At 41.7% G+C, this 8,906-nt stretch overlaps 1 non-coding gene across 1 annotated transcript; it reads left to right on the forward strand.

Annotated features, from left to right (window-relative positions):
- The first annotated feature begins 8,576 nt into the window (after window positions 1-8,576).
- On the forward strand, window positions 8,577-8,683 carry LOC126025465 (U6 spliceosomal RNA). The gene has a single exon (XR_007501463.1). It is a non-coding gene; the product is annotated as a U6 spliceosomal RNA (small nuclear RNA).
- Window positions 8,684-8,906: the final 223 nt, after the last annotated feature.

Genomic DNA, 8,906 nt, shown 5'->3' on the forward strand with positions numbered 1-8,906 from the left:
AGACCATTACTCATAAACTTCTTATTCAAACAAATTTTAAGGATAATAAACCATAATAGATTTTGCTCAGAACTAAATTATTTTGAAAAGGGGGAAATAGGATAAGCCCTGGTAGCCTCTCCATGAGAAATTATTTACAATTACAGATTTAAATAATAATTACTATCATTTGAGATTAATAAAGAACAATTTCTTGATTTTGTTTGAACAAAAATATTCATGCAAATTTGGGATTAAATTTCTTTTTAAGCTTTTTTTTATTTTAATAAGGAAACAAAGTTTATAATTATGTTTATGTTCATACTATTGTGAACTCTGACTGTACCTTCATCCTTGCCAAAATGCCAAAGATCCTCTAAAATATCCATCTTCTTTTTCATTTTTATTTTAGTTTTTTTGTTTTTGGGTCCTACCTGGCAGCGCTCAGTGGCTACTTCTGGCTCTATGCTCAGAAATCACTCCTGGCAGGCTCGGGGAACCATATGGGATCCTTCTGCATGCAAGGTAAATACCCTACCTCCATGCTATCTCTCCAGCCCTAAACCTCTTTCATTTTTTGTATGTAGAAAAGCCATGTTTTAACGACCTGGCACAGACCTCTGAAGAAAGGGCATTTTCCATTCACCCCTGAACCAGGGAAGCCATCCACGAAACATCCAGGCTGGTCTATAACATCACCTGGAACCAATCCTCTACCACGGAAGACCCTACACTGCTCAGACATCGACCTGCTCAAAAGAGACTTCCCTTAACACTGAGAAGACTTAACAACAACAACAACGACCTGCTTACAGGACAGGGCTCCCTGCATTGCCCTTTGATTGTGAGGTGAAACGAGAGGACACTCCACATCCTGACTTCAATGTAGGATATGCAGATTCCAGGATCTTTAATACAGAAACATGATACCAACAACAGAGACTGAAAAATTAAAGTGTGTTGGCACTACAGACAATGTCTTGGGTTGGACGATCTAGCTTGCCTGGAGCCTAGAGTTGGTCTTGTGCCAGGAAACTTCAGGGTTCGGGTCTCTTTGTATTTAGGCCAAGGTTATTTCTTTCCATGTCCCTCATATTTTGGTGGGCCTATGCAAACAACAATTGCCACTCTAACACCATTTTTACTGTGCTCCTTTGACTCTAATCCTTAAAAAGAACCCACTTAAAATTTGAGGTTAACTTAAGCTAATATGCATGTATATGGACATGTAAAAGAATACTATGCCTGTAATGTTTAAGGAGTTACGTATGGTTTATGGCTTTAGATTGCCTTGTGTGCTGTTAAGAAATATTATAATGTGTTACAATCTGGAAACTTGAGGGACAAAGTAATTGTACATGGATTCTGTCTTATTTATCTTAATGTTCTTTGGCTGAAATTTCAAAGTTAAGATATCAGCAAGGGGACTTCTGAGAATTATGTTATGGGTGATTGTCCTTCCACTGTAACTTTACCTTGTCCTCTTTCTTTGCATCCTTGTTCTCATAATTAAAAATAAAAAAATTAATAAAAAAAAGAAAAGCCATGTTTTTTTTGCATGTTAATTTTTTAGCCTGACACTGTACAGAATCAGCAGAGTGGAAAATGAGCTGCGTAACATTACCATACAACAACAGAAGGTGGAAAAAATTCTCAAAGAAAGTGAATAAATAACAATCAAACTATGGGATAAATTCAATAGAAGCAACATAAGAATCATTAGAATCCCAGAAAGAAAACCCCAATGAAGAATCAACAGTCAAGGACATCATTGCTAAGAAATACATAGAACTAGGGGGCAGAGTGATAGCACAATGGTAGGGCGTTTGCCTTGCACATAGCTGATCCTAGGACAGACCTCAGTTCAATCCCCAGTGTCCTATATGGTCTCCCAAAGCCAGGGGCTATTTCTGAGTACATAGTCAGGAGTAATCCCTGAGCATCATCAGATGTGGTCTAAAAAACAAACAAAAACAAAACAAAAAAGAAATACTACAGACCTAAAGAGCGCATGCAACCACATTCTGGATGCCCAAAGAGTACCAGCTAAAAGAGATTCAAATAAAAGCACCCCAAGGCACTTACTAGTTACAATAATGAAAACCACAAATACTGAAAGCAGCACAATAAAAAAGGGACAGTATATACAAAGAAGCATCCTTACGATTTATAGCAGATTTAGTACAAGCAGCTCTCAAAGCCTGAAGAAACTGGTGGGATATAGAGACAAAACTCAATGAAATAAATGCTTCACCAAGGATACTACATCTAGCCAGACTTTCATTCAGGTTTGAAGAAAGTATACAGAGCTTCACAGATATACAGAATCTCAGAAACTTTACAGACTCAAACCAACATTAAATCAAGTGGTGAAGGGTCTACCTTAAGGCAAAGCACACCAAACAAACACACCAAACTCCTACAAATGATGATACTTAATCCCATGACAATCAGCTCCCTCAATGTCAATGGACTAAAGGCACCAATTAAGAGACACAGAGTGGCAACTGGATCCAAATGTTGAATCCAATATTTTGCTGCCTGCAAGAAACACATTTGAATAGTCAGAGCAAATACAGACTCAAAGTAAAAGGTTGGAGAACAATCATTCAAGAAAACACCCTTAAGAATGCTGGGGTGGCCATACTAACATGAGAGCCCATACTCTACGCTTAAAAAGGTTGTAAGAGACTCCTGACAGTAGGTAAACTGTGATCTTTGTCTATGCTACATGCCTGTACTCTGCAAAAGAAATGGAGGTGATGTAGGACTGAGGGTCACCTTCTATGCCCTTCTTTTGAGTGTCCACTTCAGTGTTTGCTTTTGTGAGGTGTGAAAGAGACAGGAAGCACATGTTGCTTTCCTTTTTATCATCTCAGGGAAATGAACTAAAAAACAACTGTGCTCTGGGCAGGATGCACAATAAGATAAAGCATGGGGGGCCGGAGAGATAGCATGGAGGTAAGGTGTTTGCCTTTCATGCAGGAGGTCATCAGTTCGAATCCCGGCGTCCCATATGGTCCCCTCTGCCTGCCAGGAGCAATTTCTGAGTGTGAAGCCAGGAATAACCCCTGAGCACTGCCGGGTGTGACCCAAAAACCACAAAAAAAAAAAAAAAGATAAAGCATGGGACAATGAACAAGACCCTGCTGCTGTCCATTGTCACCACTTACCCAAGGGCATAGGTCTTGCCCTGGATGGAATCCCTGGGAGGGGTGTTGAAGGCAAATTGTAGTGGTTAGGGTTGTGGAAAGAGGAACGCACTGGTTATCAAAGTCATGGAGCATTGTTTGTGCTGTTGTTGCCACACTGCCTCTGATCCTCAGGTTTTAAGGAAATTTGGTCTCTGGGTCAAAGTTAGAGATGATAATGAATTTTCCTTTGATATTAGCTCTGTGGGGCACTTCACTAAAACTAGGCTCCTGGTTCCCTTTAATTTTTGTGGAGGGAACAGTGGTATCAGATTGGAGCTTTAAGGCTGACCATAAAGCTATGGAAATGAACTCAATGGAACGCTGGTTCTGGTTCTTTAAACGAAGAAGTTTGGAGCGGGAGTTAAAGGGCACATGGAGCTTAAATGAGTGCCCCCCCCAGTCTTTCAGGGTTTCCTCCACCAATGCCCATGCCATGCCAACAGAGGCAGAGGAGATGTGGGACCAAGAAAACCTGGCCATAATTTTCTTCCTAGTGTTTACAAAAAACTTCATGTTTTTAAGATTGTGTTCCATTTTGCAGGCAGGGATAGATTTAAGCAATCTCTCTGAATGAATGGAGATTGAGAGGGAGGAGGCAGGCAACTTGTATTCTCCAATAGACCTTAGCAGAGGCAGAAATGGAGCAGGTAGATCTGAGTGAGCATCTGAGAGAATAATTTTGTTTGGAGAAGTTCTGGACTGTTTCTCAGCTCTGTGTAAAACATGAGGCTCAGACCAGCCACTGGGAGTCAAACTGTCCCCCAGAGAAAGCAGCTGGTATTGCCAGGCCATGGAACTATTGTAAATATGGGGACTGGGGTCAAAGGGATGGGGAAACAAGCTGGGCCTCCAGGGCCTTACTGAACTGCTGTTTTGGCTGCAAAACCATTTGGTGCTTATCAAGAAAAGAAGGTGGAGCTGAAAAATCTTCTTAACAAATTTGAATATAGTTCTGTCTTTGGTTCAGGGGACCAAACTGATAGGAGAGTGGCAAGTGTCAGGCCATGGAGAGAGATTCCCAGGTAGGGCCAGGTCCCAGGTCTCTGAGCACTACACCATCTCTCTGTTGGACATATGTCACTGTCAGATCAGGGTCCTGTACAGAAGGAACAGCACAGAGAAGAGGAGTGTATTCCCCACCTGGTACAATTAAGGAAAAGCTGAGGATTGTACTTCACCATCTGTAGGTGCAGACATGGGTAGGTGGCAGGACAAGATTCAGGGCTCAGTACTGTACCTACCAGATGCAGTTAAAGAATATATAAGCCTTCCCCAAAACATTGTACAGATTTAATGTGATCCCTCTAAAGATACCCATGACATTTTTCAAAGAAGCAGATCAAACACTTCTGAAATTCTTTTGGAAAAATAAATACCCTATGGGGCCGGGCAGTGGCGCTAAAGGTAAGGTGCCTGCCTTGCCTGCGCTAGCCTTGGACGGACCGCGGTTCGATCCCCCCGTGTCCCATATGGTCCCCCAAGCCAGGAGCAACTTCTGAGCACATAGCCAGGAGTAACCCCTGAGCATTACCGGGTGTGGCCCAAAAACCAAAATAAATAAATAAATAAATAAATAAATAAATAAATAAATACCCTACAATAGCTAAAGCAATTAGCTGGGAAGAGGAATATGGGAGGTATTAGTTTCCCCAACTTAAAACTGTATTACAAAGTAATAATTATCAAAACAGCATGTTATTGGAATAAAGACAGACTCTCAGATCAGTGAAACAGGCTTGAGTACTTAGAGAATGTTCCGCAGACATACCGTCACCTAATTTTTGATAAAGGAGCAAGAAATCCTAAATGGAACAGGGAAGGCCTCTTCAATAAGTGGTGTTGGCACAACTGGTTAGCCACTTGTAAAAAAAGTGAACTTAGACCTCCAGCTAATATCATGTACGAAGGTAAAATCCAAATGAATTAAAAGCCTGCCATATTCTGTTGAAGAAAATAAAAACTTGTCTTGTGCTGGTTGATGTAATTCAACCATGGCATAATGCCTACTACCTTATCCAATAACAAAAAAGGTATATTGAGTCTTTTTGAGAGGAGGGGTTTGGTGGATAGATGAGTTAGATTGTGGAGCAGGAACTTTGGGCCACACATTCAGGGATGCTTAAGAATGATATCTGGAAGTTCTCAGGAACTCAGGGGCCTAACTCAGAGACTGCACAGAGTCAAGGTGTGCTGGGAAGAGGAGAGCTGTGATGTCAGAAGTTTCTGTGACATGTCTCAAAGGTCGTGGTCAAGCAGGCAAGTGTGTGTCTTTGAGTAAAGCACCTCTCAAACCAGGGCTAAGATTTGAGCTTTACCTCTTACTCTGTTCACCACAGAACACTAAGCTTCAGAATCTTAATGTGAAGGGGGAATGGCCCTTGGATGTTGTAGGCTATAGGGAAATAGACACAGGCTTTATTGCTTGGGGGGCCCGTCTCAGCCAATACTAAGGGTCCTGGAGGCTCAGGTTATTCCACTACCAAGACCCATAACCAAGAACAGGTAATATCTAGACCTGAATTGGTGCTTGACCACCCCTTATCTCCTGGTTCTGATCTGGATGTTTTTGTAACCTGTCATCACTCCCAGTGATAGCCCACAGTTGGAACTGGAAAAGAGAGGACAGTCTATAGACCAAAAGGATCAGTATCTCAACCTACTGCAGCCAAACTTGGCCACCTTTCAGAAATACCTGGTCACATTCCATCAGGTGATCTATAGATGCATGAGATACCATCAGGTATTGCTATGTAACCAGCTTCAGGTTAGCAAGTGCCATCTCAGAAAAGGTAGATTTAGAGAAATACAAAAGGACCTAAAAGATATATACCTTTGGGAGAGAGCGGGATTTATCTACGAGGCATCAATGTTGCTATCAGCTCCATCCCTACCTCTTCACTTTATTTCCTCACTTTTAGGGACTCCTAAATGCTATTAAGCTAGCAAACTAGCAGGTCGAGGCCCAACTGAATGCAGTATTGAGTCTAGTAAGAGTGTCAGGGTCTCTAGAAGAGAGAAGTCACCTTAGGGGTGAGGCTACAGGGGAGGAGGGGTCCAGGAAGCCCAATCCAGTCATTCCACGATTCCTTGGTTGCTTGAAGAAGAAACTCCCGACAATAAGAGAAGTGAAAGGACAGGAGGAGTTGGAGGTGGTGGCAAAGGCAGAGGCAATGTGAAAGATGGACCCAACACCACCAACAAATTGATATCTGCCATGCAATTTGGTCACTAAAAAGACCATTATGAGCCTGAGACACCCCCTATGCCCCCTGGGCATATTTAAGTGCCAGGTGATGTTCTTGATGGGAATTCTACCCTGTTCCCAGCGTTTTTATCATTCTACCTTAGAGACTACTTAGAGGTCTGAGAAGTTATGGGTCCACATCCATCCACACAGCTTAGAAAACCAGATTTCTAGTGAGGGGCCTGAGAGCTGCTTCCTTCCTGGATACCTTCACTTGCTCTGTCCCTTTAGCTTCTTATCTGCTGATGTGATTCCCTATGTCAAGGTAGACAGACAGTAGAGACCCAGCAGGCAGAAGAGGAAGCAGAGAGAACAGGACAGACTCTCTACTGAGGAGCAGGAGGCTGAAAGTTCTTGGACCTATGAAATAACTTTTTTCCTGGAGAATACCTGGATCTCAAGGAAATGTCAGTGCTGGGCACAGTACAAAGATAACCAGGTTCAATTTTTATTGCCTTTTAAATAGGTTAGACAGAGAAGATCATCATAAATAACAATCTTACACAACTTTACTCTTCTTCCCATACCTCCTGAAGCTTCCTTCCAACCAGTTAGTGTGGAGAACTTCTTAGAATGACCCTAGATCACCCAGGAGTATAAGATGACACCAAGCTATCAACTCAAACAAAGATGTTCCCCCAACTTCCTCCTTCTCTAAACCTCTGCCTTTGATATGTACAAACCCACTGGATAGTACTTTTGTATCTCAAGATATTCCTATTCCTGGGATTTGTATTTGAATAAAGAAAAAGGGTTCTGGCTTATTGGTTGAGGCAGAGAGCATGAGGCAAAGGCCAGAGACACTATGATTATCCTTTCACAACTGGCTTGGTATTATTTCTTCATTGCTTCTCTGCTTCTCCAAAACTGGCTCTGTGGGTATTATAAATACAGTGTCAGCAGCAAAAGTAGTACTGAGAGGAAAATTTATAGCTTTGCAAGCACACATCAGGGAGGAAGAAGGGGCATACCTGATAGCTTAATGACACAGCTCATAAAATTAGAAAATGACCAACAAAAGGAACCAAAAATACAGAGACAAAAGGAAATAACAAAACTGAGAGCAGAAATCAATGAAGTAGAAGCCAAAAACAAACAAACAAACAAAAAACAATCCGAAAGATCAAAGAAAGCAGAAGTTGGTTATTTGAAAAAATAAACAAAATTGTTAGACCATTGACAACACTCACAAAGAAAGAGAGAAACTTGTTTTTACTATAGTCTGGCCCTCCAATCATCTGAGGGACAGTGGACTGGCACCTGTTTAGAAAGTTTGAAGAACACTGGTAGAGTGACCGTATGTCACAAGGCATATTATGAGAAATGGCCAAAGGAAAGACATAAAGACCAAACACACGACAGAGGCAGAGGGCAGGGATTGGCCTCATTTGCCTCATACCAATTTTGAGAGAGCTTTGTTGCAGCTAAAGATACTGCTGAAGCATTTGCAGATCCAGAGTCAACACTATGTTGTACATATGAATATGCTGTCTGCGTCCCACAAGAGATATGACAATAAATTTCAAGTGGTCTGAGTACAGGTTAACTTGACCTGTGTTTGCTTCATATGGAGAGTTACTGTGGAATCATTCAGCAAAGAACGCTCAAGACCTCTAAGTAGTCTCTGAGGTAGAATGATAAAAACGCTGGGAACAGGGTAGAATTCCCATCAGGAACATTGCCTGGCACTTAAATATCAGCCAGAACTGGTCTAGGTTACATTTTCATGTTATATTCCTTTGTTTTATCACATGTATGGAACATAACCTCTCAAAATCACTTTAATCTTCCCTAAACCTGTTCTGTCTCCTAAAGTAGTGAATATTTGAATCTTTAGCCATGGGCACCAAAATGTCAGACAAACTTGATATTGTCTCTCTTTCTCTTCCTTTCTGCCTCCTCACTTTCTTTCCTTTTTTATAAAAATTTCTACAATACATCAAAATGGAAAATGAGCACTCCCAGGCCTGATTGACACATACAGCTAAAATCAGAGAAGAGTGAACAGAGGATCCCCCAAGTGGAGAATCTACCTATGAAGTCTGCAACTGGGTTCAACAGGTCCTTTGCATGCTACTCCACCATCTTTGCTTAACTGAGACCCTGAGGGTCCCCCACAACTAATAACTAATGAAGCAACTAATGAAAAGACAGGAATTGTGCTCGCTTCGGCAGCACATATACTAAAGTTGGAATGATACAGAGAAGATTAGCATGGCCCCTACGCAAGGATGACACGCAAATTTGTGAAGTGTTCCATATATATATAAAAAAAAAAAAAAAAAAAGGGCCCGGAGAGATAGCACAGCGGTGTTTGCCTTGCAAGCAGCCGATCCAGGACCAAAGGTGATTGGTTTAAATCCCGGTGTCCCAAAAGGTCCCCCGAGCCTGCCAGGAGCTATTTCTGAGCAGACAGCCAGGAGTGACCCCTGAGCACCGCTGGGTGTGGCCCAAAAAACCAAAAAAAAAAAAAAAAAAAAAGAAAAGAC

This window comes from Suncus etruscus, chromosome 1 (assembly GCF_024139225.1).
Source record: "Suncus etruscus isolate mSunEtr1 chromosome 1, mSunEtr1.pri.cur, whole genome shotgun sequence".
Lineage (NCBI taxonomy): Eukaryota > Metazoa > Chordata > Mammalia > Eulipotyphla > Soricidae > Suncus > Suncus etruscus.